A 26,328-nucleotide genomic window follows, 5' to 3' on the forward strand; every position below is an offset into this window, starting at 1 on the left:
TGCCTCCATGGGGTCTCTGTAAGGTCTCTGAGGACTCTGGCTACTGAACAACCATCTCCTTCAGTGCCTTCTGGCTCCTCTGGCCACCACATACCTTGCTCCAGTTGAGCTCTGCGTCTCCCCAAAAAGGTGTAGGAGAGATGAAAATAGACTCACCATCCAGGTTACAAATGAGCTGACAAAAAGGAAAAGTAAATAAATAAATATAGGAAAAGTGCTATTTTTCAGCTGGATCAGTTTTCTAACCCACTTCATCGCACCATCTGTGGTGGTCTAAGCCAAGAGTGGGAAATAATTAAAAATGTCTTAAAGAGCACTGCCACATAGTGGCTGCCTGCAAGGAAAGGGTGGGAGAGGAGGAGTGATGGTGACTTGAGCGGTGTCTGCATTACTTGGCTCTGGGGAAGGGATCTGATAGTGAGAGGAGCTCCTGAGCTTTGCAAAGTCATAGCACACTGCAGAGGGCAACATTAAGTCACAGGACATCCTTAAACCTAAGGTTTGGGTCTTTCCTGTGTCTTTGCACCAGTAGTGGGGTGAGATCGTTATAGTGAGCCCCTATCAGAAGCAAGAACAGACACAGTGCCAGAGTGCTGAAATGAAGGGCAGTTGAAAAGGGTTGTACCCAAAGAGCATGCAAGTATGTTGAGCTACTAGAGATAATAATACAACTGGGTTCCCATTACTATTTTCCTAACACTGTAGTCAGCACGCGTGTGCCTTCCCGCTGAGCTGGTGGAACATATCCAGCCCTTCCCATGGGCTGTCTGCTGAATGCTGAAGTTGAAGGAGAACACACTTGTGAGCCATTCTGCCGGCATAATCTTTATCTCCTTACAGCCACCAGCTCAGGCTGTCCAGGGCCCCATCCAACCTGGCTTTGAGCGCCTCCAGGGATGGAGCACCACAGCTTCTCACAGCAGCTGTGCCAGCACCTCATCACCCTCTGAATGTAGAATTTCCTCCTAACATCTAACCTACCCACATTCATGCTTTCCAGTTCTGACCAGAATGCCAGTTTGTGCATTCAGGGCTGGAGATGCAGCCTCTCCTATCTTAAGAAGCCAGAGGGATTGGTTGCAGAACGTACTTGCTCGTGGCTGCAAAGTGAAAATGTATGTTCAATTCCCTCCCTTATCCGTGCCATATGGCTTTGTGTCCTTTCTTTGCCAGGCGGGGCACAGCTCAGATGAGGACAAGAGGGGAGGGCAGCCGCAAGCAGAACTGGGGCTTTAAAGCAGATTTTCGGAACATTATGGATTTCATCTCTGCTTAGCAGCTAATTACTGTACCGAAGCCATGAATCACCCTGCTTGAAGTGATTCAAGGAGGGGAAAGAATAATAATAATAAAGTGGCAAACCAGCTCGGGGATAGGCTTGGGAGTCCTATTAAACTTGAGAGGCTATGATTCTATTCCCAGGACTGCTGGCTAACACAAGAACAAGCACCATGCTTCCCCACCCCATCCAAAGAGTTGTGCTAGGCAAAAGCCGAGGAGCAAACCAGCAACAGGTCAATCCTGCGCTGCATAGCCAAGGGTTGCCAGCAGATTGACATGGCAGCGCTCTGGAAAAGTCTGCAGCAGCCCTGGCAGGCTTCGCTAAATCTGTAATTATAGCTACGGGCTTCATCGCACAAGGAACCAAATATGTGATGTTTGTTTCTGTGGAAGAATGGGAGGAGACTGATGGTAAAGGAGAGGGAGTGGGAGCGCAGAGCGGGGAGAGGGGAAGGAGGAGAGCTGAGCCCTGCAGAGTTCTCTCTCAGAGACCTGCAGAAAACATCTAAATAGAGCAGTTCAGACCTCAAATACAGCACCGTGCTCTGACAGCCCCCTGGTTTATGGGCGCTTAACAAAGTGCTCTTACATTGACCAGGCTGGAATGTCCATTTTGCCGTAGAGTCTCTGCTACTTTGGTAGTACTTTAAAATTTGGACACGTGACAAAAATGTGTGTAACGCATTTTTTAAAGTGTTGATTGTGCTCGTAATTTTAAAGTCAGAATATAAAATAAACATCTCTGCCCTTTCTTCCAGCAGGCAGCACAGAGATCTGCTCTCCGCGTTCTGTCTGACAGGTACATTTTGTCATTTTTATGAACTATAAATTGCTTTATGAAACGTTGAGCCCTATTTATTGTGGCATATAACTCATAATCGGATTTTGTCCCCAAAGTATCTGCGAACTGGGATGTTAAACATTTTGCATGCTTGGATTTGTCATGCATGTGTAGAGTTTATTACTGCAAAAATCGCAGTCTTGTTGTATTTCATACAGAGTATGCAGAATCCCTTGTTGTGATACCAAACGAGAGATAAGGAACTTACTGCGGAAGGCATGAATGATGCAGTAAATTCTCAGCTTTAGAGTTTCCTGAGATATATCTAAGCTCATTTTTCAGCAATAAGTACTTCATTTATTTTGAGATGTTCTCTTTTGACTTTTTCCAAATTCTTTCCCTGGGAATTGCTCTTCCTGTGATGAGATTCTCCGTACATTTCATGCACAAAAACAATGCCTTTTTTTCACCCCTGAAGTTTTGAGGGATGGGTATTTTAGAGGAATTTAATTCTTTTTTTTTTCACTTCTGGAGCTGCAGCAGTGCTTCAGGCAGATAGGCAAGGGACCAAATCCTCAGCCAGCGTTTGGGTTTTACTCAGCTCTTTTTCAAGTGAATTTCCATCAGCTTCAATGAGAAAGTGGCCCGAGCGAGGAATTCGGGATTTGGGCCACAGTAAATGTTATAGTTGGGCCGTAAGTCTGTATAGGTATTTACCTTAAATGACTTTTATGAAAGAGGATTGATTGAAATATAAGGTAGCTTTCTAAGACGGTCCTAATTTCTTTTCCAGTTTTGGGAATGGGGGGAGGGAGAGAGACCGTACGTTTTAGTGCCTGTGAAAAAGAACCAGCAGATTTACATTTATCCACAAATGAGGCACTGTGTCACGCGGGCTGACACAGAGTAAATTTCCCCCTGCCTCGCTGGCAGCCCCCTCCACCCGCCTGGCCCCCTGCCCCCGCCTCCCTGGGAATAAGCAGTAATTGACTCTTGAAGCCAGCCCGGGCCGGGATTTCTCCAGAGCAGAGCCTGTCACTTAGGCTGAATTATATCTTGTGCACGGATGAATAACATTTCTCTCTGCTCTGAGGCTAAGACTGCCAAAATTATCGACACCCCACCACCACCCGCACAGTTTACAAACACTGTTTTGTTTAGGGGGGTTTTGTGCCCCTCTTAAGGAAAAAAAATGCCAGGGTGAAATGTATGGGATGTGGGTGAAATCAGTGGGTTGGTTGTAGGGCATATGAGTATTGGCTGTAGAAGGGACAAACTCAGAGGGAAAGAAGAGTCAGGGCAGCATCAAGGACGATGGTGGAGTGGAAGCTTGGCCACTACGCAAAGAGCTTTTGACGTGGTGAGGACCTCTCTGTGATAGTGGGGGCCTCCTAAGCACCCTTCCCCTGTGCTGGATGAGGAACATTCCTACAGAACTGCCCCTGGGAGCAGTTAGCATTCCCCAGGTCTTGCACTGTGTCCCCTAGGAAGAGCAGTGATGGTGTTGCCTCTCTGAGGTGTGAGCAGTGGCCCAAAAGTAACCCTTTGGCCTTGGCTGAAGCAAGGGCACCTGCGATATGGCTGCTCAGCACTCGTGTCCCAGCAGCAGCAAGGAGCACCAGCACATCCCAGCACCAGGGGAGGTGGTGGGTGAATCCGAGCTCTCTGCAATTTCAGCCATCACTCTTTTCAAAAAACTATTCTCCATTGCTCTTATTTCAGCTTTTGCTTTCAACTTCTTTTAAAAAGGTAACAGCTAGCTAAACTGAGAGAGGCAAAAAAAAATAAATAAATAAAAATAAAAAAAACCCACCAGTTTTTAAACCTATGGCCATTGATTTCTTCAGTGTGTTGCACTCGGTCTTGTTTTCAGCCTGCCACAGTAACCCTCAGCAGATTTATGTGCAAACACAAAGATTAGTGACCCAGAAGCCTGACTGAAACAGCTTTTCTGCTTCCAGAAGACAGGTTGCTCTGCACATGCACTGACTGTTTTGTCAGGAAAGATGCACAGGCCCCATTAGCTTTGCATTCTCTCGTGAAAAACCCTCAGTTTTTATACAGCACAGCTTGGTTTTAATTTTATTATGCTCTTTGGTAAAGTGTTCTAACTATAAAGATTGCTCTGTTTCTGAGACAGAGAAGAACAAAAATTTAACTCATATACTTTAATGATACGGTGCCAGTCTTCAGCTGTTTGACTCTCATATCCATTGCCCAAATAGCTTTTAAATTAAGAAAAATGTCCGTACCTGAAGTATTTGTTGTGATCTGTTATTATTTAACAGTGAGCGGTGTGGTTAAGCCAGGTCTTAAACCTGCTTAATCCCACTGAGCTAAATAGATTTTATTATTAACTCCCATGGTCCTGGAACTCTGACCTCAGGACTGAAGTTAAAAGCTAATTTTGTGCAGTCTGTTCCACTAACCCAGAAGCGCTTGCTCACTGGACACATTTGCAATGGGGATTGTCCAGCTGTAAATTACAGATGTTTGTAATCATACTCAAGCACAACACTCATTATTGTTCTTTTGTTCTTTTTCGGCTGAAAAGCCCACCATGAGGGAGACCGCACTTAATCCACACATTAAATTTACTTGCAGCTCATATTCATGCTCAAGATAAGATTTTCCATGAAGTAAAGATTTACAGTGGTCCTAGTGCACTCCTATTCCCCTAGCTGCTTTTATTTCTCTGTGCTGCAGTTCGGGCCAAGTGAGTCTGCCTGAGGGTTTTGAATGCGTAGAGGAAAGCCTCATGCCACCATTGAATTTCCTCTCTCGCTGTAATAGGGAAAAGCTGTCTCATTCCCTGCAGTGCTTGGGTGGTACTTGTGAGAGATGCCTAATTCACAGTCCCAACATATTATCCTCTTCGTTTCCTTACTGTGGAAGATAGACAGACCCCACTAGCTTTGCTAGACAGAGCTGGTCTGGCAAAGAGGGGATTGAGCCATGTGGCCATGCTAGCCAGCTTCCCATCCTACTGATAAAGCCTGCAAGGAGCCCAGCTCACTGGCTTACACTCAGCACCTGGTTAATATATTTGTTTCACCCACGTCTGAACTGCTAAGTACAGGCTGCTAATAAATCTTTTTGATTTACCACCTTAGGCTGTTGATAGACAAGGCATCTCAACACTAACATCAGTTTTGCAGGGTAGACAAGCTCCATTCAGGGAGTTTGGTGAGCTCCACGGTCTGTCTGATCTTTGGTCTGCTTTCGTATATGGTGGAAGGGATAATACTTCACATTTCCAGGTAACTATGCCCTCTCTATCCATACTTGGTCACAGTTAGGATGTGCAGTGTGTGCTGGTTTACTGTTATGGATTACTATTATGACCAGCTGTACTCAAGGTCCTCATAGAATCATCTGAGTTGGAAAAAACCTCCAAGATCATAGAATCATAGAATCATAAAGGTTAGAAAAGATCCCTAAGATCATTTAGTCAAACCATCCATCTACCACCAGTATTGCCCACTAAACCATGTCCCTAAGTACTACATCTGCCCTTCCCTTAAACATGAGCAGGGACGGTGACTCCATCATATCCATGAGAAGCCTGTGCCAGTGCCTCTCCACTCTTTCTGAGAAGCCATTTCTCCTAATAGCCAACCTGAACCTCCCCTAACACCAAGTCCAACCATTAATCTGACCTAAGAATTCCAGGATGAGTGTGGGGAAATGAGCAGCCGGTCATGAGAAGCAGTGGAGCCACACATCTGCAGGCAGAGAGATGGTTTGGGAGCAGAAGTGATGGCTGAATTGACTTTCAGGTGTTGTGGTCAATAGCTTTATGTCCAGGTGAAGGCTTGTAACAGTGCAGTGTCTCCCAGGGGTCTGTCCTGGGACTAGTACTCTTTAGCATCTTTATCAGTGATATAGATGATGGTATCAACTGCACCCTCCACAGTTTGCTGATGATACCAAGCTGAGTGGTGCAGTTGATACGGCAGAAGGAAGGGATGCCATCTAGAGGGACCTTGATAAAATTCAAAGGAGGGCTCTTGTGAACCTAATGAGGTTCAGCAAAGCAAAATTCAAGGTTTTGCACTTGGATTGGGGTTATTCCAGACATGTATACAGACTGGGAGAATTCCTTGAGAGTAGCACTGCAGAGAAGGACTTAGGCGTCTTGGTAGATGAAAAACTGAGCATGAGCCAGCAGTGTGCACTTGCAGCCTAGAAAGCCAACTGTATCATGGGCTGCATCAGAAGAGGGGTGGCCAGCAGAGCGAGGGAGGTTATTGTCCTTTTCTACTCTGCCCTCATGAGGCCCCATCTTGAGGACTGCATCCAAGACTGGGATCCTCAACACTGGAGAGAAATGGAGCGTTTGGAGGGGATCTAGAGGAGGGCCACAAATATGATCCAAGGGCTGGAGCACCTCTCCTGTGAAGACAGGTTGAAGGAGCTGGTTTTGTTTAGAAAAGATAAGGCTGCGAGGAGATATCATTATGGCCCTCTAGTATTTAAAGAGAGATTATAAACAGGAAGGAAATAAACTTTTTACAAGAGTGGATAGTATTAGGAGAAGGGAGAATGGTTTTAAACTAAAGGAGGAAAGATTTAGGGTAGATGACTAGAAGTTTTTCACTGAGAGTGTGGTGCGGTGCTGGAGTAGGTTGCTTGGAGAAGTGTGGATGCCTCATCCCTGGAGATGACCAAGGCCAGGTGGGATGAGACCCTGGGCAATCTGATCTGGTCCTTGATCTAGAGGTTGGCAGGGGCAGGGGGTTGGAACTTGATGATCCTTGAGGTCCCTTCCAATTCAAGCCACTCTGATTCTCTGATTCTGTGATAGCATCGCTTTTCTTGCTGAGCTAGCCTTCCACACAAGAGGCAATGTGGTCAGCTTATCAGCAAGTGACTCAGCTTGCTGGATGGCCTGCAAGCTTTGATGTGACAGCACTGTCTGATCAGTGACAGCCACAGGGAAGCTCTGGCTCAGGACAGCTGCTCTGGGTCCCAGCAGAAAATGAAGAAACTGAGAAAATGGACTCTACAGGATGCACACACTGTCTGGAGGGGAGTGTGTACAGTCAGTGCTCTTTGCCATAGGAACAAATAGACACTGCTCCAGCAGAGCTAGTACACTGTTTATACCTTCAGGATTATCTTTGCACAGAAAAAAAGAGAGTGTCTCTGACAAGGGATATGGATTTACCATTAATCCCTTACGTGAAAGCTCATCTGATTTAAAATGCTGGTGTCCCACAGGTGTAGCCCTCCCATTCAGTACAGCATAGCAAAGGGTGATGGCTGCAGCAGCTTGTGGTAGAAAAGAAAAGACCTGGAGTTTCTCAGCCCTCCTAGGTATAGAGCTTGAAGGAGTAAGAGTAGTGAGTGCTATGTATTGTATATAAGATGTTCTTTCCACTACTGGAGGCTGCTGTGAATTGGTGAAAAGGGGCTTTCAAGAAAGAGCCTGTGGAAGGCTTGGAATGAAAAAGGATACCTGTAGAACTGGATTCTATCCTCCTGTAGTACTCATCATGTTTGCTATTGGATGCTTTCTCATACCTCAATTATTGCTGGTGTTTCTTTGGATTTGTTCTACAATGGCTATGGAGATGCAATTTGGATGCCTTGCAAAGCTGTGTGAGAAGGTACAGCAGAGCTGTCCCACGGAATTTTAGCAACATTGAGCCCTAGCTAGCTATATTAAATACTGTGATTCTTTTGGCATTTAGAGAAAGAAAACGAAAAGTTGAGATGTATTTTTTTCTTCAAGGAAGTGGCAGCAGTTTGTTGTCATGACAGTCAACATTTCCTGGTTCCCCATGAGCAGCCCCATGCACTCCCAATAGCTTCTCAAAGATATCTGAGGGAGAAACATCAGCATTTTGGAAAATATCTGTCTGCTAAAAGAAAGTTCTGACTAGTAGTTTCTCATTTTCTTTGGCTTACTAGAATCCATGTGTGAATAATTACAGAATTAACACGAAGTAAAAAAGAGACAAGGTGCATGTCTGGGGCCTTTTGCGTATTGGTAAGAGGAAAACAGGTCCCACTGCTGGCTGGCAGCATGAAAAATATGCAAAGTGCTATTGGGAAGAAGAGTGTATATGTGTGCAGCATATGAAGTGCCTCAGCATATGATTAACCTCACTGGGTATGTAGTAAATAGTAGATAACTGTGATCAAAAAAGTATTCATGTGATTTATCAAGCTGAGCAACTGTGCATTTTGCAGTGAAGCAGGAGGTCAATCCTGAAATCTAGGGCAAGCAGAGCAATAGGAAATTGCAGGGACTAAGAAGTTAATCATACCGTTGGACTGCTTCCATCTGGTTTTGAAAGACAGAGTCAGTGCAGTGCTAGCAAGGACTCTTCACAGCAATGGATCAGGAATTAATTTTTTCAGCAAATCTTCAGCTATCATTTGCGGTAACACAGGCTTATAAAAATGTAATTTAATTTCTTGAGAATAAATCACATAGGGCAAGAAGTGTGAGAGTGTTTTTTTGCTGTTTTTTTGTTGTTGTTGTTGTTGTTGTGTTTTGTTTTTTTTTCTTTAATGTGTGTATCCGAGGAAAAAAAGGAAGAAAAAAAAAAAAAGGTAAGAGTAAAGGAGAAATAACAAAAATCCAAGAGGAAACAAACAGTAACGATATGAAACCTGGAAGGCATAAATGGTCGTCTGGTTAAATCATGCAGGTAATTGTCTTTGAAAAATCAGTTTGCAGTTGGGAACCTTCTACATTTTTATGACCCTTGGAGGCATAATCTTCTGTAACCCATCTGTCCATCTTCATCAGCATGGGTCAAAGGAGCACTGTCTTAAATTATTGTTGAACTGATGCTCTGAATACCATTCCCATATATCATGGGTACATAGCTATGGGCAGTGAATTTGTTAATGTATTCTGTGTTTTCTTTGTTATTGATATTACTTACTGATATTTCAATGAGACTTGAACATTATGCTCCCTTTGGGCGATGACAGTGCCTGTAGGCAAGGAACATGTTGTAAAACAAGGGGGATTTTAACCTTGATAGTAACACCAGTAGCTCAGACTTGCTTTATTGGAAGACTTAAGGAGGGCAGTTAGTTGATAACATTATGCCTTTCTTTCTTCAGCAGTAGGATAAGAGAATAGAGAGACCTGTACTATGAATGATGTATTGCTCTATTTTTAGTGCTATGCTGCAAAAGTGAAATCTTATAAATACTTTTGTATCTATTTCCTGGCAGTCTGAAGAAAAAGAGCTCAGGTTTACATAGCACTAATAGCAGGAAACCGGGGATCATGCTGTTCCCACAGATCACCACACTTCCATTACCACCTTATTTTAAGAAATGCCGAAAATTCATAGCGAGCAGCAGCACCTCAGCCTGGCCCAGTTACATGGTGTTAGCTTGAGGCTTTTACCTTTTGTGTCTGTGGACCATGTTCTATCCAGAACTCAGAAATTCTCCAGAGCGACTGTGGCAATGAGAACATTGAGTTTCCTGCCAGTGAGCCAACTATTCTTGCAGCAGACAGAAGGAGATGTCCCCTTCAAGCCCTAATTGCTCAGCAACCAGCCTGGCCCAACAGGGTTTTCTGGCATCAGCTCCACTAGCTCTGTAGATGACATGCTCACTCTCGTTGTTTTTTCCTATGTCTTGTGAAGGCAGTTTAGAAATCACAGCTGAAGATTTGAGATTGCCTTGACGCTGCCTTGATGGCTGGGGATCAGGCCCAGTCAGCAGGCAGGTCCTGATAGACCTACCTGGTCTCCTTCCATGATCAAGAGATCCGCCTGGTGGACGAGGGAAAGGCTGTTGATGTAGTCTTCAGCAAAGTGTTCAACACTGTCTCCCACAGTACTCTGGAGAAGCTGGCAGCCCATAGCTTAGACAGGTACACTCTTTGCTGGGTAGAGAACTGGCTGGATGTCCAGGCCCAGAGAGTGGTGGTGAATGGAGTTAAATCCAGCTGGTCATCAGTCATGAGTGGTGTTCCCCAGGGTTTGGTATTCGGGCCTGTCCTGTTCTTTATTGATGACCTGGATGAGGGCATTGAGTGCACTCTCAGTAAGTTTGCAGATGACACCAAGCTGGGAGGAAATGTTGATCTACCTGGGGTTAGGAAGGCTCTACAAAATGATCTGGACAGGCTGTATAGCAGGGCTAAGGCCAATGGGATGAAGTTCAACAGGACCAAGTGCTGGGTCCTGTATTTTGGCCACAACAACCCCAGGCAATGCTACAGGCTTGGGGCAGAGTGGCTGGAAGACTGTGTGGAAGAAATGGACCTGAGGGTGTTGATCGATGCTAGGCTAAACATGAGCCAGGAGTGTGCCCAGGTGGCCAAGAAGGCCAATGGCATCCTAGCTTGTATCAAAAATAGGGCAGTCAGAAGGAGCAGGGAAGTGGTAATCCCTCTGTACTCAGCCTTGGTGAGTACTGTGTTCAGTTTTGGGCCCCTCACTACAAGAAGGACCCTGGAGCATACGTGTAAAGGCAAGCATGCTTGTGAGGAGTCTGGAGCACAAGTCTTATAGGGTGCGTCTACCTTATCAGAATAAGTACAAACTGGGTGATCTCACGGACACCCAGAACTTTTGTCAAAAAAAATAACATATATGTCTCGAGGACCACCAGATTCCCCTTGCAATATCTGCCACTTACAGACACCCATAGCTCTTAATCCCAATATCATGCAAAAGTCTCTTCCGATCCAAGGAATTCATTCCTTCTTCTAAAAACATCTTTCTTTCTGTGCACAGCCACTTTCAAGCTCTATGCCCAGCAGAGCTTCCAAAGGAGGGACTTGATCCCACATTCCTGACACAGCCAAATTCAAATTGTTATGAGCTTTTGGTGGGTAAGGAATGTTGCAAGAAGCTGTAGAACCAGCTTGAGCTGGTTATAGAGGAATACTTCTTCTGTGTATATGAAAAGTCTTTCATGCAGTCATCAGAGGAGGAGGAGGTATGTTTATATGCTTTTCAGCCAACATTGACAAATTGGGTTTGCATGCAGACTTGGGTTTACTCAAGTAGTTTGAGGCAGCAGGGAGCATTTTTTTTTCATGGTCGATGAGAAAAGTAAAGAGAAAAATGACAAGTTCCTGGTTTAGTTTGATTGAGAGATTGTTCTGCATGAATTGAAAACTTAAATCACATAATTGTTTTTAACGTTCTGAATCCCATAGTAATCCTCTTTGTGGCTCATCAATGGCTCAGTTAGGAGCACACTAGCCACAGTTCTCACGTTACACAAAACTCCACACTTTGAACTCTGTTTTAGGCCTCAGTGACCAGATTTTCACTGGTACAAATCAAAGTAGCTACACTGATTTCAGGACCGTTATCTCAGTTTTCACCTCTGAGGACCTGATACCAGCTTTTAAAAAGCACATTGCTGCGTATGGGCACTTCCAAAAGTGCCCAAGTGGGTTCTTTCACAGAGCTCACATATGTGCAGGCTTCAGGATCTGGTTACAACTGCAATTCAACTCATCCTGACCGTCCATCAGGCAGCCAAACCAGCAGGGCTGCAGGGAAGGCATGTGGGCTCCTCAGCCACTGGAGCTCTTTTGATGGAAACCAAAACCCAGAAAGCTGAAATGGCTCCAAATTTGCAAAGTTTCTCTCAGTCAGCATTTCCAGGTGGTCTGCTCGGTGACATTTTCTTCGTAAATGATCAGAACACTTTCTGCTTTATTTTTCATTACTATTGCTTTCTCTGGGGCTCTGTTTCATGGGAAAATTCAGAAGTGGAGGGCTTGGTTCCATCCTGGAATAGTGTGAAGTTTCAAAATCCTCCTCAAAATGGAAGACGTTCCTTCTCTCAAGGACACTATTTATAGTAGGCTGCCCTTTCTGCAGTCAGAGAAGGGCCAGATAGTATGATGACTTTGTGCTCTCCTGTGTTTTTAACTTAGATGAAAAATTAGGTCTGGCTTGAAACTAGGTGTAAAGAGTCCATGTTCAGATATTACACTTTTATAACCTGAAAATGATATAATTTTAAAAGGCAGAAATAAATAGAAATTACTTAAATTAAATTAGATATTTTTTCCAAGGGGTATGATTAAATGAGACACATTCTATTCTCTAACATAGCCTGCAATCTTCTGGCATTTTAGCAAAAATGGAAAATTATTTATTTTAAGGGTAGGTATTTTATGCCTAATGAAATTTACTTTTCATACCAGTGTGCCTTCTGCTATAAAGATTTTAAAGGTCTTTTTCACCCTTACCTCTTCATGCTTGCATGTCTCCTTCTCACACACATTTGCACAGAAGAGAGTAGGTCTTTCTCTGTGCAAATCCAACACCCAAATAATTCACAAATAGCACTCACTTATTATTTACTGGCACAGTCAAGCATAACTGCTCTAAATGAACAGTCAAAAATTAAAAAAACAAAAACAGAAACAAAAAAACCATACCAGAGGAACAGGGTTAAAGGATCCCATGATTCTGATTTACACAACAGATAAAAATCACCCCAGAAGTCACAGAGACCTGCCAAGTAAATCTCTTGCTTCGTAACGATCCTTTAAGACACTTTAATTTGCTTTTGTGAGTATCTGCACTGGCGCTGGCTTTAGTTCATGCTGTAGGTGCCCGGGGAGGTCTGTGCTGGTTCATATCCAGGTAGGTGGTGACTGCTGATGGTGCTCATGGCAGTGCCTGGCTCCCAGCAGCCCTGTGGGAGGTTATATCTTCCTTTATCTTCCTTTCCACAACCTGTTTAGAGTGGAATGAGATAAAACAGACACAGACCCTCTATCACAGTCATCACCTCATCACCCCCTCTTGCCCCCCTTCTTTTCACCCAGTCACCAACTGGGCCTTCCAAATCCCCTCTGCTGGTTTCCTTAGCCTCCCTTGCTGGCTCTCTGGCCATTACTCATGGCACCTTTTCTGCCAAATCTGCCCTTTCCCTGCTCCTCAAAACTACTCAAACCCCACCAGGACACCTGGATCGTTTCCCAGGTCACCACCTACTGCCAAAAGGCTGACACAGCCCCCATTGCTGGAGGGGTTGGTCTGCCTTCCAACCACGTGGGAAAAAAAGGCCACAGTGAAGGTCAGGACAAGTTGTCTGGTTTTGTGGCATCACAGACACCAGTGTAAGCCTCTTGCCAGCATGTAGTGGGACACAGTCTGGCCAGGTGGCAGTGAAGGAACAGCGTTGCCACCAACCCCTTGGTCACCTGCCCCCAAAATCCATGTCAGGTTTCTGCCTGCCTCTCGGGTCTTCTCTCTACAGTTTCCTACAGTATCCATCACTCATCACTGCTAATAATGCCCACAAATACTGTTCTCCTGAAGCTGCTTCTTTTAAGGTCATCGTGTCCCTTCTTCTAAAACTTAATATCTTGATGCTGACCGTGAGGAGCTAGAGAGAGTTTGTAAATATTTGTATTGACAACATTATTCCTTTGATAGCAGACACTAGGACAATATTTCCCACATCAAAAGGGCTCTTGGGGAGGGCTTAGGAACTCTGGCCAGGCTAAAATAGTTGCCTGAAGGAAGAGGAAAAACCTTGGAGAATTACCAGGCTCTTTTTTTTTAATTTTCAGACAAATGGACTTTTCAAACTTTGCCCTGAAAAGAGATCTGGTCGTGACCTACTATAAATCTCCTATGGCCATTTAAAACCTCACATAGCTCCGGTTAAACAGCATTGCACCAGACAAAACCTCCAGGGCATGAGGACATTGCTCCGTTTTTTTCCCTTTCAAGCTTGTATATTGTCCTCATAACATATTGCCAATGTTCACAGGACCAAATGAGACTGTGGCCTTTCTTTAATGTACTCAGTGCTCTTGTGTTGAGAGCCTGTGAGGTCAACAGGAAAACATGGAATGAAATCTCGGCTGAGTGTCAGTCTTTCCCAGGCTTCCTGGCAATTTCCAACTTCTCACTCTATTGTTTTCACCTAATAAGACAGAGCTTGTCTTCTGCTCAATAAAAAAGGAAAAAAGAAAAAAGCTAAGACTCAGAAAATGAGCAGTTTTATAAAAGCCTGGCAGATTCCCAGTGTGCTGAAACTAATGACGAGCAGCATGCTCATTTTTCTAGTTCGAAACTTCTTGGTGCATCATGCAAACACCCCCCAAGAACTGCTGGAGGGGGGGCAGAGGACAGAAAAGAAGACTGTCAGGTTTCTGACACAAAGGCCATAGCCCACAGTTTTGAAATAGGGAGGTTGAAAAGGTGGAGCCCTCACAAGAACCTCATTTGGGCCTCTTCCAGCTGTTGGATCACCTTTCTTCTCCTCTTGGAGGGGTTCGCAGCACAACACCTCTCTCTGTTTGAACTGAAGGAGAGAACAACTGCAGAGCCTGCTGTGCAAGCCCAGAGAACAGAGAAAACAGCAAAACCCAAACACTCTCTGAGATTATCCCTCTGTAACTGATACAGAGACATACTGTGACCTTAGGTCCAACTTGTCTTTTTATACCATTTTCTGTACTAGCATGTTGCCTGCTCGTCAGCTGCCACTGAATTTGAATCTCAGACTGTCAGTATTTTCTGAGCATTGTGGAAAAAAATGTATGTATTTTCCTAAACAATTATGAGTGATTTAATGCTGGTGAAAAGTGTGAGGTTGCTACCTGATTATCCAGGAATGTCTCAGCTGTGTCTCAAGGATATCTGCCTGGCTGCCGGAGCCTTTCTCAATTCCCATGCATATTCTTTACCCATGCAGACAAAGAGCAGTGTTAAAACCGGCGAGAGCCTTGGCGTTCAGTGTAGGAAGCTAAACTGAGCCAACACCACATAATTTTCAGTGAAATGCATTTCATCGTTTTCTTACATTTGGACAAAATGCAGTATTAACCATTTATTAGCATTATAAGAGCCGTGACAACTTTCTCCCACTGGTCACCATACACTGCTGTCCTCCTCTACCTGCATAAGGTCTCCCAGGTTGGATAGAGCAGACAATTAGAACAAACATGCCCTACCCAAATTATTAGGGTTGTTTTTATGGCCAGAAGTCTGGTACCACCGTGGAGCAGTAGTAAATTGGGGATCTGTTTTGAATTATTCATATGCCGGTCATTTACCACATCACATTGCAGCAATCTCTGTGAATACCCTTTCTGATTAAACGAGGGAACATCCAGAAAATGAATTGTCACTGCCCCACGTGAGAAGATGTACTACAGTACATCCACATGTACTACACAAAGCACTCTTGGTTTCTTCAGAGTTGAGCTGCACAAGGATATCATGCAGCAGTGTACGGCTGTTGAAATGGGAGGTTAGCTGGAGAGGACTGGGAACTGCAGAACCCATAATCGCCTGGACCCACCAGTCAGTTCTCTAGTAAATCCAACAGCTACAAAGATGAAGCAGGGGTGAAATGTGATTGGCCTGGATAGTGTAACAAGGAATATCATGGGGGAAAGTAAAATCTGGAAGGAGAAAAGATGAGCCTCTGTTAAACTAAGAAATTCCACAGTGGGTTTTATTAAGGCCATACCGTGCCTGAAAGAAGAGATTTTATGTCAATTTTTAGGTTGTGGTAAGCTGCAGTTTGATTGAGTCAAAGCTTAGCCTGTGTGAACACTTAAGGTGCTTAAATGTACTCTCTACACCTGTGCTGAAAAATAATTACCCCCCAAAAGTCACACTTTTTTTTTTTTTTTGGAAGTGACACCCAACTCAAATAGCAACTGCAATTCTAAAATTAACAACATATGTTTCTGAAGCCAAAATGTGAGACGGGTTTGCTTGCTTAAAAAGCAGTTGCCTTAGGTTTGTCTTGCATCTGGTAAAGAGCTTGTTAAAGGTCCTGTTGCAACCTTGAAGGGTTCCTAGTTTAATTGCTAACTAAGACAGCATTTAAATAACTTTGTTTTAATCTTGCTACCATCTTGAAGGAGGCAGAGCTGCAGGGCTGGGAAGTATCTGATTCGAGTTATGTACATCTTTGGTTGACGTGACTCATGTTACAGTTGAACCAAACAAGCCAGCTTTGTACACTTAAGCTAAGCAAACAAATGTAAAACACATCGCTGCATTAGTAGAACTACAGTTAACTAATTAACGACGGGCAACATAGTCATCAAATCAAGGCCACAATCAAGACCTGATCCAATGAATCATAGCTTTAAGTTATCAAAATAAAAATAAAATAAACCACAATACCCCATCACATTTAATGCAGAGGGTAATCAGCTTTAAATTGTAAGCTTGCCATGAGATGGAACTACTTCCAGTTAGTCTTGTATGAGGAAAAATTGAAGAGAAGCTGGCTCATGTTTTGACCAGGTTCCAGGTTCCAGTTGGTGGAAGGCACTGACTGAGGCAATCAAGGACTGCACTCATTGCTCCTTGCCAGTGGTGCATGGAGGACTAGTGCTAGTATGGTTCAGCTGAGGGAAGTACACTCATCAGAATGAACTCATTAGTGATAGACAGTTTAGCATTTCCTTCTTACATCACCTGATTACTGTGAATGTTAAGTCTTCTGCTCTTATCCTCTCCTGATCATCAAACTCGAATCAGAGATCGTTCTGAAAATGATACACAGCTGCAGCTTTTAAATTAGATTCAACATTTATGAAAAATGCTTTTTGAAGGATTACTAGGTAAGAACTATGAATAACTTTTGGAATAATTCACTAGCAATAAATGACAGATTTAAGAGTCTGGCATTTGCTGCTAGGCTAGGAAACAATTAATAGAGACCTTTTTTCTTTTTTCTTTTCTTGGCCACCTATGTACTCATGCACATGTGAAATAAGATCCTTCTCTTAAAGGAAAAGAAAGCATTCAGACTTGTGCTTTCTGCTGAAGGATCTTTATTTTGAGTGTTTGCTGGCTGCCAGCACAACCCAGAAGTTTGGGCAAGCGTAATGACAGAGCACCCACTGGCTTCTCCTGCTTGGTCACACACTGCAGGCATTAAGCTTGGTTGGACAGTCTCCCGCTGGCAGGGGCTCTATGGGGAGCCAAGTAGGATGCAGCTGAGAGGTACAGTTTCCCCCTGGTCTTAAATGACAGTAAAAGCCAGAGAATTGGCAATGCATCTCACATCCCCTTCCTTTTTCCTACTTATATAGCTAGAAACTGGTTTCCCACATATGGTAAGTACAGCCTGGTATCTACTTCATAGATGGCTGCTGAATATACCCATGGTCTTGCAAATGGGAACAACTGGTTGGGCTGAGACCCACTTGTCTCCTGTGTGGTCTGTGACTCAGTGACTAACGTTAATGTTCCTGTGCAGGGAAAGCATTGAAAACCCAGGCTCAGCCAGAGCCACCTCCGTGGGGCCCGCTAATAACTCTCTCCATGCCGTGCCTAATAACAGTCTTTCCTTTGCCTTCAGTTAGGAAGCTAATAGGAATCCATTCGCAGCTTGCCCTGATGACTTCTGTTCTAAGTCCACAGCTGGCCATTGTGCTTTTTAGCAGATGAATTCCAATAATCATTAAACAAAGTTGCCTGGGGTCCACTTCAAATCTGGGCCGGTGTCACAGCCCTTACTCTTGTGTCACACATGCTGGTGTGTTTCATCCCTTAAAATCAGTGTGATTTGTGAACAGTCAGTGGCTGTATTTGCACAGCATCGGACCAGTACTTATTTCCAGATAGCCATGCTGCTTTTCATTTCATCTAGAATCATGCTGCCTAACCCTGGAGAGCAGAGAAGAAGTGTGCAAAGTCTTAGCCCATGAGATCATCCCAGTAATTTGTAACTGCAGGCGCTGTCTGCCTAACTTTATTTCCCTGTGTTAAATAATTGTGATATTGTGTCTTTAAAACCCACAACAACAACGAAATCAAAACAACCTTAAATAATCCACAGACATATGGAATTGTTTTACAAAGGAAAGTCAATTGCTGAGACCCCTTAAAAATGGAAATCTACCAAGGAAACCCCAGCAGTCTCTTTGACAGTCTGCTCTAAAACTTCTCACTGCTTTGATGTTGTTCACAATTTATGCTCCTCAGAGGCTCTGGGATGAAGGAAATCATCTATTTTAATAATGTGAAACTTTCTTCTGGCTGGCCGAGATGGGAATTCCTGCTCTGTTTCCTGAGAGGGCCAAAGGGGGAAGAAGGGCTTAAAACCCACGTGGCTGTTACAGATCAGCACCACGGCATTGTCTGCCATTCGGAAATGGCTGTCCACACATTGCCTGTCACATGTCTGTGATTCAGGAGGGTACGTTTAGGAAAGCTGTCTGTTTCAGCTCAGTCTCCACAGAAATGTAATTTCATCATACTAGTAATTCATAAGGATATGTTATGGGGCAACAATTATCATACAAAAGCAATTATTGGAATAGTCTCTCTAATTCAAAATTATTTTAATTACTAATGATACCTGTCCTTTTTCTCTTTCTCTTTTTTTTTTCCTTTTTGTGCTAAGTGTCCTCCTGATTCAAAGATTGCCACTAGGCTCTCACCTTTGGTAATTGCAGTTCTCTGTGCTGAGTGAACAAAGAAAAAATTAAACTGGAATGTAGCAGGCAGGCAGAATAGGAAATATATGTTCCTGCAGGAGAGCTACTCTCATCCTAATTACCCTGCAATTGCCAGGTTCAAAATCTAATTTATGAGCAGTATAGATGGAATGGCCACATTAGTCCATTATTTCATGATGATTTTTTTCTACCCTTGATTTCAGAGAGGAAGGATTTTGCAGCATAGCACATTGGCATTGTCAGCAGCTGCTCTGGGCAGTGATGCCAGACAACTACACTTGAGAGAGACTCCAGAAAAAAATTGAAAGCAGTCTCCTAACAGCAAGGCTTTATAGAAGGAGTGCTACAAAGCAGTTAAATGAATAAAGCATGACCTGATGGGCTGCCTCAGACTACATTCAGAAACAGACCCAGAAACGTATGAAGGAGAAAAGTTTTCCAGCCTGCTGCTGCCACACCTCCTACCTGCTGCAAAATGCCCCGAGCACAGCATCTCTTAACACCCCCAGAGTCTATTTTACTTTGACAATCATGGAGCAGCCTGCAGAAGTGTGGAGTAGTGGGTGAAACTGCCACCATGCAATGTCTGGATTGCTCATGGTTCCAGCTGTACGGATCTTTAAGGTCCCCTAACCTAAGCCATTCTGTGATTCTTGCTGGGCAGATAATCTACATCATTTCCCTACTGTACATGTTTCATCACCAGCCCCCTGAATAAAATGGCTCTGCAGGCTTCCTCTCCCTCTCACTGCCTGCAGTTCTTCTCCAGACTCATTTTTGCTTGCATCATATCCCCATTCTTAATCCAGTTATTTCACCACCGAAACCCTTCCAGTTAAAATAAGAGAAATGAATGCTTACATTTAAACTTCTATTGCGCTTTGCAGTCAACAACCCTATAAAGCTGGTTTTGATGAGAAAGTTTATACCTTGTTTGATGCAGGTTGTCTGCAAGGCCCTGAAAGACAGGAGTGCTTTGTCTTACACTTGGGCTTGTTTGGAGGGATTTATTCACAACTGTGGGATGGGAAAGTTAAAATGGAAATGAGGTACATGGGCATCTAAAGTCACTTGAGAAGCCCTAAGATAGGTAAAGACATCCTTATGGGCCTGACATTCATATTGCAAAGGCAGCTAAAGACTGCTGAGTCTATGCAATGGACAATGGCATACAGGCAGCTAAAAGAAATCTCTATCAATTGGAAAAAAGTAGTTGGGGGAGGGAGGCAAAGTGAAAAGAGACAGGCAAGAGGAAAGCAAAAAAAGAAAGCAGAAGGGGAAAGACGAGTGCAAAGGCATGGGAGGAAACTTGCTAGCTGTGTGCCATGCAAGTCTCAGGGTCAACTGCCCAATAGTTCAGTATCTCTGAGCTGTACATAAAGCCTATCAAAATCTTTCCCTGTTGCAATACAAGTCCATAAGAAAGTGCTCTCTACTTTCCTGAGAAAGTATTTGGTTATATCAATTGGGAGTTTCACTCTTAAGTACTCCCTTTCCGTTTCAAGTGCAGAATGCAAACAGAATGCTCTCAGGAATAGAAGATGCCTGCCCTGATTTGTTCTTCCAAGGTTTTCCTTTTCCTTTGCCCCTGAGGAACAGTCTATTTTTATTGACTTTTATGATTAATAAAACTGTCTGAAACCCTGCTGGGGTCTTTATGCTAGTTATCAAAAGAAGTCATCTAGCCCTTTCCCCTAATGTCTAAGCTAATGGCAAAGACCCAGCACTTGATCTTTCTCCCCAAGCTGCAGCTTGTCTAGCAAGGGTTAGAGTCCTGTCGAGATGGTAAAAAATCCCACGGAGCAATTTCCTTGCTGCACAGACTGTGGAAACCCATACTCTCCTGGAAACCTATCTGTCTGTCTCATCTTCTCTGCAAAGCTTTTGCGCAGAATCTCCTGCTCTTCCCCCACTGCTTCCCAGCTGAGGCAGATGACCCGATACGCTTCTAAAGAAATGCAGAATGTATATCTTCACAGCTGGATGCTGAACTTCCAGCATCAGCACATGCCAAGTGCTATACCTTTACCAGCCTCCCGCTGGATAGCACTGCTAAATGTATGCTGGTGCTCTGAAGAGGCCCATACTTCACAGAGCATACCCTGAGGTATGCAGGACCTCAGGTAGGTGGGGAGAGAAGAATCACAGAATGGCTTAAGTTGGAAGGAACCTTAAAGATAATCCAGCCCCAACCCCTGCCATGGGCAGGGCTGCCCCCCACTAGCTCAGGCCTGGCCTTGAGCACCTCCAGAGATGGGAAACCACGGCTTCTCTGGACAAAAGAGGAGCAGCAGCAGGGCCAGCTAGGCTAGGGGAGAGCGAGGAGGGACACCAGCATCTTGCTATGGCATGAGGAGGGAACAGTGCTGAGCAATGCTTCTCCCTGCTCGCTTGCCCTGTGTTTGCATTTCCTTTCTGCTGCTTCAGGAGAGGCAGGGAGAACAAAAGCTACATTGAGGAATAGGCAAAGGCATCTATGCATGCCTCAGAGATACTGTAATATAGTAAGAAATCTAAAAAGATGCATGGCAGTTAAAAAAAAAACAGCAAAACATACAAAATATGGATTGAAAAATATATTGGAAGATATGACAGCAACTACATCAGGACACAGCATGGTGTAAGACTGGCTTTTTTTATTAAAATGACATACCATTCTGGTGCTTTTCCTACTAGATGGTAGTGCATTTTACAGAAATAAAGGATTGATAACATCCTGGAGAAGGGTGCAGCTGGGGAGCCACTGAGTCCAGACACATCAATACCACATTCTAGATGAATAAGGCAAATAAAATTATATTTGCTTTGTAATTTATTTCTGCCTCCCCTCGCATTCTGTGTGTGCATAAACAAACCTTACGTTTACTTTCCAAGGGTGATGTCTAACAACAGGATGCAATTCACATTTGATTTTCCTTTGAATTGTAAAGGACAATTTGCATAACTCTTCACATAGCTTTGTATATTTGTGCTTATCATACCTTGTCATTGTGTTTCATGGGACAACTTTATGCAATATAGCTGAGGAAGGTACAGCAAAGTTTACTAGTAGGCACACTATTATGCTGTGTTTCAGTGAGTTAGATCCAGATACCCTAAATAGGAGGGCCATTCCTGGGCTGCATGAGCACCTCTGTGCACTCCCATTCAAGCTTTAAAGCTGGAGTACAGGGTCAAGAATCTGAGCCTCGTCAGAACGGGAGAAATTTTTCTCCAGCAGCTCAGACCTTCAAAAACCTAAGGCTGAACTACGGGCAAGTATTCAACAGCTGAAAATTGGTTTTAAACATCCTTTATTTTGAGCTAGCATGTCAATAGCAGGATTTCCTGGGTAGCTCTTTCTAAAAACACATTAAAACAGTTGTGCGTGTTGCTGGAAAACAGGCTGTACTTACATCAGAACGGAGCATAGAAGAACCTTTTATAAGCCTTCAAATAATCTCGAAGTAATTAGCTTTTAACATCCTCTCTGCTACAATTCTGAGCTTTATTAGCTGTTCTGCTTGCCATTCCTGAGTCTGCCTAATGTCTTCTGTAGAACAACTATGCATTTTTCTCAGGCATTTGTCATTTCTTGAAACATATAAAAGAGAGCACTCGGATTCCACTAACAGACCATCTAAATGCTGCTCTGCATAGGAAGTGATATATGCTGACAAGGAGTAGAAGTCAAATTTTCTTTATATGGTTCTTTATGGTGAGCATGCCTACTTAAAACAAGCTCCTTCTCAAGGCAGCATATTGATTAGAGCTGACGGGTCGAAAAGACCTTTGGGAGACAACAGAATATGGCTTGAGTCAAAGAGTAACACTAAAGCTGGCAGCAGCAGCATTAAGAGTCAGTAAAACCTGAGAGAGTTTGTCTCACACCAAAATTTATTGCACCCATTTGGACGGCCATTACGGTAGTTAGTAATTTTATCTGCACAAGTTCATCTGTATTTGGACTCTCAGAGCTTAGCAAGAGGCCTTGCAAGACAGAGCTGTGTACAGGGCCCCGCACACCAAGGCAAAGGGCTGCCGTGTTGAGGCCAGGCACAACTGCTTCTGGAAATTAGCAAAGGCTGCCTGCTTTGCTGGGCAGTGATGACTGGCATTATGTTAACAGTAATTCTGAAATAAGGCAATGGCAGGCCAAAGCAAACAAGGATTCTCCTACTCCAAAGTTCAGTCCTCTGTGGCCTCTTAATGAAGCTGTCACTCAGAAGCAAGAATTGCTGGTTTTTTGGGACAGAAGTGCATCTATGCTTCATGTTTTAGGAAATAAATGAGATAAGCAAAGCAATGACTGGGCTGATCTCCAGAGAAATGGTATAAAATTCTTCTGATGAGATATTTTGAAGATGGTGGATTAATGCCACTTTACATTTTCCACAAAATGTTTTGTACTGCTCCTTGCTGTGACTATTCTACACCTACCGATTTTATATTCCTTTCTGCACTTTCTCCCTGTCATTTGACCTGTAAGCACAGGATGCATGCTCCTTAACAACCTCATCTGGATATTTACCCACAGAAATTCATGCTCATCTAATCCTTTTTCTCACAACTTGACAAGATAAATCCTGCATAAACCTTCCGAAGCAGGTCCTTGCCTAACTTGGTTTCTGACATTTCCATTATAGATGGTCCATACTTTTACTGATGATCTGTTCCAGTTCTTAATTATGTTTATTCTACATTTCTCCCAAGGCACTGCAGCCTATTGCACAAAATACTAAGCTGCTTCAAAATGGAGAATGTATTCCTATCATTAAATCTGAAAGGAGTTCAGCTTTAATGCCGTGGTGCAGTACTGGGTTAGGGGTGGATATACACACTGCATATCACCTCTAATCTTTAGAACAAGTGGAAGGAAACTGACTGAACTATGAAAGAGTATTTATACAGAAGAATCTGAAATAAACCTTCTGAGCTTCCATTCCAAGTCACAATGAATATGGCATTGGGCGTACCAGGCATACTGCTTACCCTTAGAATCCCAGATTCCCTCTACTCAATCAAAAGAGGTCAGAATTTCTATGGAGCATTTCTGAATAGTCACAGTTAGGTCCTCTTGTAAGTCAAAGACAGAAAAAATGAATGAATAAAATCCCAGCATCCTATACCTCACTGGCAAGCTTTATCAAGATCCAACCAAGAGGGTCCAATTCCACCTTAACTCAGCTACATTCTTATTCAGTCACTTTTTCAAGCCATGCAAAATAGATGAAGTTCTGATTGTACAAGTCACATACCTTATTTCTCCACAGTCAGCAAATCTCCTTGGTTGAGATCTGCAGGTAACCTCCTGCCAGATTAGTTATAAGCAGTCCTATTCAATCCTTAGCAAAATGAGACCTTATTTTCACTGACCTCACCTGGCACTCACCAATTGCTTATTTTGCTGAAGTACAAGAACGTCTTCTCCTACTTTTGTACATGACCTTAACATTTTGTGAACAAGCAACTCTTATAGGACTCTCCATCTCTCTTGAAGGGCCTTTGCTCCAGAATCATTCTTCAGGTGGTAGGGTTCAGATGCTCAGGTGTTTCCCCATGATCAAAAGAACTTCTGCTGAGACTTGTGGCTTTTACATTAGCCCACTCTAATGAGACCTTCTAACAACTGAGCCCTGAACTCAGTAATCTGATCTCACCTGGACAAATGAGCTCGTGCTCTCTGGAGACAGCTGGCAACTGCATGCAGTAACTCCTGATGCTGCCAGGAAAGGAACTCTGTCAAAGCATGAAGGGAAGGGGAGACAGGTGAGAAAGAGAGAAAAACGGAAAGTAACAGTTTCCAGAAGAACGCACTTGGTTATTATAAGGAATCATTGAGTGCCAGAAAGATATCCAAAACTTCTGGTTTTTCAGATGTGGAAAAACTCTGCCTGACCACAGGCTCAGACACTAGTACCATATATATGCCAGTGCTCAAAAGAGTCCTTTTTCCTCCTTGCAAAGTCTATCTGAGGACCAAATTCCAAAAATGAAAAAATACATAGTTGAAATGTTCTAGAAAATACTGTAAAGTACTGCACTTTCAGTATTTGTCTTCTGTACAGTATTTGTTGCTATTCTGAACAGGCTGCCCAAGGGCAGTGGTGGAGTCACCATCCCTCAGGAGCCGTATGGATGTGGCACTGAGGGACATGGCTAGCAGGCATGGTGGGGATGGGCTGGCAGTTGGACAAAATGATCTTAGAGGTCTTTTCCAACCTTAATGATTCTATGATTTTATTATTATCAAACCGATGAAGGAAAGAGAGAAAAAATGAAACTTCTGGGGTATGAATGAAAGAAAGCACATAAAAGCTGTTGCCCTTGGTCTCGGGGGAAATGAAAAGCACAGTCCTGACTGAGTCTTCTCCACAACTTCTACCACTTGCAACTTATTCCTGTTCTGAAAGTTCTCCATGGAAATGGTTCCCCAATTTCACTCTGGGGATGGGAGTGTGGCTGTTTATAGGTTGTTCTCAAAGCTGTTCATCATTCTCCAGGTCATTGGTCTAAGGGCATGTTCCAAGGACACCGAGGGTATGTAGGCAGCACTTCCCACTCTTTCAGTCGCTGTATGTTGAGACATGAAGAGTCAAATTATACTACCAACTTAAAAAGACTGCGAGGTCCCCCTTCTACTGAAGAGTTAATTTTCCTGAACCAGAGAATTTCTCCAGTCATATTCAGCTGATGCAAGGTCAACGACAAACACACCGAGGAAGTCAGAGTTGCTTTATTTTTCTTGTGAGCAGGTCAAATAAAACACTGCTGATGCTCCATTTATCTGGAGCGACAAGCAAACACTTGGCAGTGGTGGAAAGCATACACTGGGATCTGGCAGCAGGCTCCTAGCACAGCTGTCAGCCCGCTGACTAATCACTTCATCCCCACGCTAATGCTGCTCCAGGTCTATTGGACCCTTTCATCTCAGATACACAGGCACACACTCCTGATAGAGCTATTTATACAAAGATGTCACAATTAATTGCAGTGTTGCATTTTATTTTAGGAGGCGATTTTAGCCAAGGTTTTTTCAGTGATTTTTCTCTTTCCTGCAGCAGTCCTCCAAGGTGGGAGCTGTGATTCTGCTACTGGCATCAACCAGGCCTTAAATAGATACCCCCCAGCCAGACTCAATTCTCTTGAGGGCCGTGTGTATGCATGAGCTTCATAACTTGTTTTTCTAAATGTCTCTTCTTAACAATTTGTTTTTCTTTGGCGGCTATTCAGGCAATTAAACTGCAATCACGCAGGGCACACCTTACTCTCCGCAAAGACCAGATTTACCTTAGGTTTGCATTGTGAGATGATACTTGCAGTCTTGTCAGCACAAACTCTTTAAGCAACTCCCAAGGACAGTGTTAAAATATAGGTGGGGCCTATGAACTCTCTTCTTGGCAGCTGTGCTTTATTAGTTGTGCTCTGCAAAGGTGGTGCGGCTAAGGTAATGCGGCGCTTCCACAGGAGCTTTATATATTGTGACAAGCCAAACAGCCTCCAGGACTCTCACTCATCATGACTCCCGTTTCATACCTCATCTGTTATAGGAATGAGGTATGAAAACATTTCTCTGTTTCCGAAAGGTATTAACAGACTCCTGGGAAATCGTTTACCTGGAGAAAGGAAATGCCCAGCGTTGTTTTTTTTTTTTGCCGACCATGGCAGGGCCAGCTGCTTTTTTTGTTAGTGAACAATAGGTTTCCACAACAGGCAACTGTAAAGAACTCAGACAGCTAATTGGTTTCATGCTCTCAGTTAGCAAAGGTACAAAGGCATAAATTTGTATCTCTTCCATACTGTGTTCGCAGCGAAGATATCCAAGTGCTTTTTAAGCAGTTATAAAGGACATCTCTTAGCAAGCTTGAGGGTAAGCAAGTTCAGT

This window comes from Meleagris gallopavo, chromosome 1 (assembly GCF_000146605.3).
Source record: "Meleagris gallopavo isolate NT-WF06-2002-E0010 breed Aviagen turkey brand Nicholas breeding stock chromosome 1, Turkey_5.1, whole genome shotgun sequence".
NCBI lineage: Eukaryota > Metazoa > Chordata > Aves > Galliformes > Phasianidae > Meleagris > Meleagris gallopavo.